This window comes from Sinohyriopsis cumingii, chromosome 1 (genome assembly GCF_028554795.1).
Source record: "Sinohyriopsis cumingii isolate HCF-2022 chromosome 1, ASM2855479v2, whole genome shotgun sequence".
NCBI classification, from domain to species: domain Eukaryota; kingdom Metazoa; phylum Mollusca; class Bivalvia; order Unionida; family Unionidae; genus Sinohyriopsis; species Sinohyriopsis cumingii.
In genome coordinates this window covers 56,134,339-56,140,628 of record NC_142961.1, presented here as the reverse complement: position 1 = coordinate 56,140,628, position 6,290 = coordinate 56,134,339, and positions in this window count along the sequence as shown.

Genomic DNA, 6,290 nt, shown 5'->3' with positions numbered 1-6,290 from the left:
GACTGTATATGGCTACTACACCGCCGCTATCGATACTTCCCAGGTGACTTGCTGTGCGGTTACCTCATCCAGAACTGAGGCAGATTGTATCAAAACGGTCGATCTTACTCGACTTTTGTTGTCTTTAAGTCCGAAACCACACGATTTCTTACCTGTGCTCGGAGTTTCTTGGCGATTTTACATTTCCTCCAGCACTATCTTAAATTGAGCCATACTAATGATTTTATCCTTGATTCAGTTTGATCTTGAAAAATAGCAAACTCACTAGGGTCGGCATCAACATCAACACAAGTAAAGTCAAATAAATCAGCTTTGGTGGCAAATGTTAATGTTCATATACATTTTGTATAATATTAAACGTAATTTCACGTTAAATCAATAAGTACTTACGGAATTGATGTACGCAGCGCTTCAACGACAAGATGATCACATACGGCACCATCCAACCAAGTTTATACAGGTATAATCGATTAAAACAATAAAATGTTGGTTGTTGCCCGTACGTAGTTAAATAATTAACTTCAGCTGGTGGTGCATGTGGATAGGAGTCAAAATACAAACTATGTTGAGGTGTCAACACGAATGCAACACGGTGAGTGCCAGGGCATTTTGTCAAATCCATGTTGAAAATGCCGGTTTCAACGTTGCGTTGTAACATCGTTGCAAGTTTATTTCACATAAAGACACTACTGTTTAATCGACTTTGTCCTGTCCACTCAGTGTGGACCCATGCAGGTCATGTTGTTCAGTGTTAGTACAATTCCTCCTCAATGGTAGTTTTTTCTCCAACATATACTCAGTTGTTTTTCATTTGGTTCCAAAGAGGCACATTGCATTGGATCATCTTAGGTTTCCTGTCGTGCTGAGTATTTCAATTTTTTTTTTTATCTTTTGGTGTGTTTTTTTTTTTAACCATTATGTATGTTCGGGTGGTTTTTCATCTGGAAGATGCATAAACGCGTCTTCAACGTACTTCTTTGACTTCTGCCATCTCAGCTAGAATAATAGTCTCTGCAATTCCTCTTGTTGCTCTTTTAACATCTTTTATGTGTTTATCTATTTTGCTAATTGACCCCGGTTCTTCTTCTGTTCAAGTTAGTGTTGCTATCACTTCCGTAGTTGCTCTTGTGGCTTTCTTGATGCGTTTAGCTATTGTATCACTTGGTCAAGGCTCTACTTGTTCTGCTGTTGTTCGCGTTGCCTTTTATATATCTTCGGCACGTTCAGAAATTACCTTTGTAGCTTAAATTAGCAAATGTTTGATCAATGCCTGACATGAGGTCTTCTATAGCATGCTGTCGCAACTGTAACATATCTTTGATACTTTTACGACCTTCAATGACATCAACTCCTTGTGTTCGCGAGCTGCTTTATGTGGTCGCTTTTCATACTCTTCTATGACATAACTGGCAGACATTTTATATGATTGTTTTTATTGTTAAATTGACGTGTTAAGACCCGCACTATATTTACCCCTGCAAGTTCCAGTCAAATCATGGGTAGGAAAACAAAAATGATCCTTAGTGATTCGGGCAAACATATCACACAATTCATTATACTTGTGGTCGGCCGCACGCCAGGTCCAATTAATATTTCCCAGACTATGTGCGTCAGTGCCACCAAATATCATCAACGTTACAGTTGTCACAAATCCCTTTGGGACACGTGCACATCGTTGAGTCAAATAAATCACGTTTGTGTTTGTGTGTCGGTCTCGTGAAAACATTTGTGTGGGAATAATTTGGTGCCCATGAATCACATCGTCATTCACTACAAGTGTTATGTATATTTGATTTAATTTATATTTGATTTAATTTAATTGTTTGCTTGTTAGTTTTAATTGTGTTATTCCATTAAATGCTATTGTAGTGTAACTTAATTTAATGGAATAGAGTTAAGTTCTGACTGACGTAAACAACATTATAGAGACATTGTATATAATGCTGACCTAGTTCCAGACATTGATTCAGAAATCAGTAAGAGTTGTAGTTAATAACTTTTTAAAATTCTTTCCCAGAGTAAAATCCATTGATTTGATCTAGTATTATTCTGGGAGTACGTGACAAATAACATGTGTTTATTGTTACAAACTTTTGGTTTTCCCAGAAAAATGAACTCTTGACCTCCATCTGGGAATTTGTTTTGCGTTGTAGTTAGACTTATTACTAATGTTTTGAGAAGGAATGGTCACTAATGCCTTAACACTTGAGACGTTCAGGTGTTTTAAGTTGTGACCATTTTTGGGATAATTATTTTATTTTATTCAAATTATTTTATAGAACAATTATTCTTTTCCCTGGAAATACTAGTGCTATAAATTAATTCTTGGACAAGGATATTTATCGAAATTTATCCAGAATTCAAAACCTGGAATATTTTCTGTGATTCAATAAGAGACTGTAAACACTGGAGCACTTTACAGGGTCATCGTCTTCCATTTTGGATTTCATCGGGATTCGAGCTCAATTTCACTTGATAATTTTTATTGCTAGAACTTCTATTTTTTTTTAATTCTTGGATTAATTTTGGATTCTTAGTCGTAAACCCGTAGGTTCGTTTCCATTTTTAACTTGTTTTTCTAGGGAAATATATTATTTTTTAAATTTTGTAAAGGTTATTGTCTTCACTCTTTTCTTGTTAAAAGAGCCCAAACACGTAACACAAGATTGTTTTGTTTGCATCTAAATGATCAATAGTAGGTATTTCATCGATGGTCGAAATGAACTTGATGGTGAACGATGACTCTGTTAGTCAACGCTTTCTGAAAGTCTTCAAAAACATCATAACACGACTGATCATCAGCCGATAGCGCAATCATGTATAACCGATCCCACATCAATCATCTTAAAATCATATTCAACAAAAGCTGAAATTTTCCTGATCTAGCTGTACCAATGATCAGTGCAAAAACTGAGTTTGGAAGTACGATTCCATCACCATGCTTCGATTGTTTAGGCCTGCATGCGCGGAGAAGTCAATGACAGAAAAAATCTTTGAAAGCATCAGCGAATTTCCTTTTTCCGTGATGACATTGATTAATACAGTGTATAATACAGTTATTCTTAATATTGTGTACGATGCTGCATGAAAACACATATCGCAAATCCAGCTCGAGTTTAAACTTGTAAAGGGCGATTACTGAAACTTGTGTTCAATGTGGAGCAAAGAAATTCACTTGTATTACATCTTCCAGATATTTCTTACCGTGTTGGTTGCTGTGTCGATAAAGCACCGAGCAATATTCTTTGTTCATACGTAGTGCGATAACAAATCTGAATTAAACTCACTCAGCAGCAACAAATCAATCTGAGTTCGTCCATTCTGTCCATGTGGGGAAAGTGCAAGCGGATAAAAGCCCTTATTATAAATGAACAAATTAACAGCGATAGCAGGGTTATGCATTTCAAACTTTTTATAATGGCCTTAGTAACCAATTACAAGGAAAATTCGATATTACTAAAGTTGATTGGTACCGCTGGCAATTTCGAGGCAGGTCTTTATTGTCACTTGCATGATATAACGCTGACAAAATCGCCCATTAAAAATATTTGTCAAAATTCTTTACGTTTATCACTGACTTTGGCGGGACCCACGCTGTTTTTGGTATGTAACTTGATCCACGAAAGAGTTGATATGGTGAGAAATGTACCTTGACTTTCCCACATCTTTCGATAGTCCATCCCGATCCTGTATGGGTGTATTTTTTCCAAAGTCTTACGAATCTTTTCAATACCTTTATAAATTTCATCACTGATGGCGCTGATGTTGTTACAGTTCAAGATTGTGCGAGCACCACTGTGAATTTACGGTGTTGTCATTTTAAATCCATCCTTGTCACGACTAAGTGGCATAACTAGATACACATTAAGGACAATATCTCTAGTGCCAGTGTGGCTAAAGTTTTGTAACACAGATCTGATTCCTGGATTCATATTTGTAAACAGTTGTCGAGCGTGTTTGACTGGTTTGTAGGTTAGTGTCATAATTGTTGCGTGATTTTCTAACTCACCACAAACATGTAAAATTTAAATGTATGTACTTGTGATTGCAGCAGCTTTGATAACAATAGCAGATGCATGCAAGACATTTCTGTTCATCCTTAATACAGCGACGGTGTTTTTTTTATCCTCAATACGGTGACGGTGTTTTTCGTCCCCAGTATAATGGCAGTATTTTTCATCCTCAATACGACAACGGATTTGTTCAAACGCGTCTACTATCTTAAGTATATCAGCTTTTCTTGCACCTACTGGTATTTCTATATTACGCTGACGTGCAAATTAATTCAGTTGTTGTACCGTTGCTTTTATATTAATAACCGGGGCTGAATTAATGCAAATATTAGTCTCAATAAAGTATGTCAGCCTTTCGCATACGACTTCGTATTCGTATTCCATGCTGTTGTGCGATTTGCTTTAGGTGAAGCACGTTAGGTATACTTATATAAGAGAAATGGCTTCTCTAAAATTCGTCAATAGCTTGTTTGAAATTGTATGCTCTATCAGGTTTAAAAACTGCAACTGATTTGATCCTAGCTATTAATTTGTTTATTTATGTACTGTTTGCTCAGTCACAAGTAGTAGTGTTAGATTGGGTTATTTAGTATGTTTTTTTCTGCAATATTCACAAACGTATCCGCATGGCCGACATAGTTGATTACGTGACTTGACTCCAATGCTACATTTAAGACATTGCCGAGTCCCTGGGCCAGTATGTAACACAAACACTAGCATATGTGTTTTACATGTCCAAAGAGATATGTTCTGCCACAGAGTTCGCATTTTCCGAGGCAGGTGCCTTTGCATGTGTTACGTCCCAATGCTATTGAGCTTTATACATATGCAGAAGTTTAATCAGTTGGAAAATCCATCTCGCTATACTCACAACCATCTCTCAATTTTCGGCCAGATTGAGTATGGATACTACTCGCCGGTGTTTTTAATCTCCTTTTCCTTCAAGGCTAAGTGGATATAACACTTTACAGAGTCCATTATGCGACTTTATGGTAATTCGAAATCTTCAATCAGGCTATCTCAAATATAATGGCATTTTCTTTTTTGTATCGACAGCAAATGTTGCCAGCGTAAAGATAAAGTCATCTGCAAGCACGGAGAAGTTAAATTCCAAGCAACTATCAGCCCAAAGTAACTCAAATGACTCATCGCTGAGTATTATACCAACTCGAGTACGACCAGACTTTGAGCACTTGTATGCAATATCATCAAATGTCTGGGAGTGCTGATAAATTTCCGCAACAGGTTTTGCTCCATTGCTTTGAGCAATAGCTTCTGCAAATTGTTTTTGGGTACTTGCGCCGCTCCTCTTCTGTGTATTTTTAACTAGTTTCGTATATCTACTGAAGATTGGTGATTTCAGATTCCATGGGGGATAGAGGCTACCGTAACTGGCAAGAATGCATAATAGCAAAAAAAAGCCAAACTGACCAATTTGACACTACTAAGCACCTTACTGGATCTATGTAGAATCCAGTGACATATACATGACTGAGTCCATGCAAGCAACATACTTATTGTTATAGATGCGTATTCAGACGGGGGGAGGGGTCAAGCTTTGCCAGATATTTGCGTAGGTACTAGATGGATAGCCCCTATCCTCTATTGACAAATATTGCAACAACGCTTGATATAAGACTTTTATTATATGCAGACTGTTTAGCAGCACTAGGCTCTAATAGTTGATGCGATATATATATATATATATATATATATATATATATATATATATATATATATATAAGAGCAGAAGTCTCAAATTTCAGCATGCTTTACCTCGAATTAAGATAATGGTATACCACTTTATACGGGGGAAAATGTTTTCTTTCATAAACATGAAATAATGACAAATATTGGCAGTAACTTATTCATGACCTTACTGTCAGCTAGCATGCAGGACTGTACCAGGTTTGCGGATACGATTTGGTTCTTTTCAATTTCACATAACTCTCTGAAAACAGTAATCATTTAGCTGATGCTTTGCATCCACAGACATAAAAAACAATGGTAATGACATATATGTACCCATTACATTTTGAGTACAATAAATTCGCCATGAACATTTTCATTTTGTTCTAATTTCGAGATAATCAAATGCTGTCTTGTAATTTATATAAATCTGCAAATGTGTCATTTAACTTACAAATGTGGATTTTCTAGAAGTCTTACTCATAAAAAATTATATTGAAACAGAGAACAAATATGGAAATCCCTCCGTATACCTGAGCAATCTGGTAACAAACAAATGGGTGAGTTCTACTAATAGAGTATATAAAA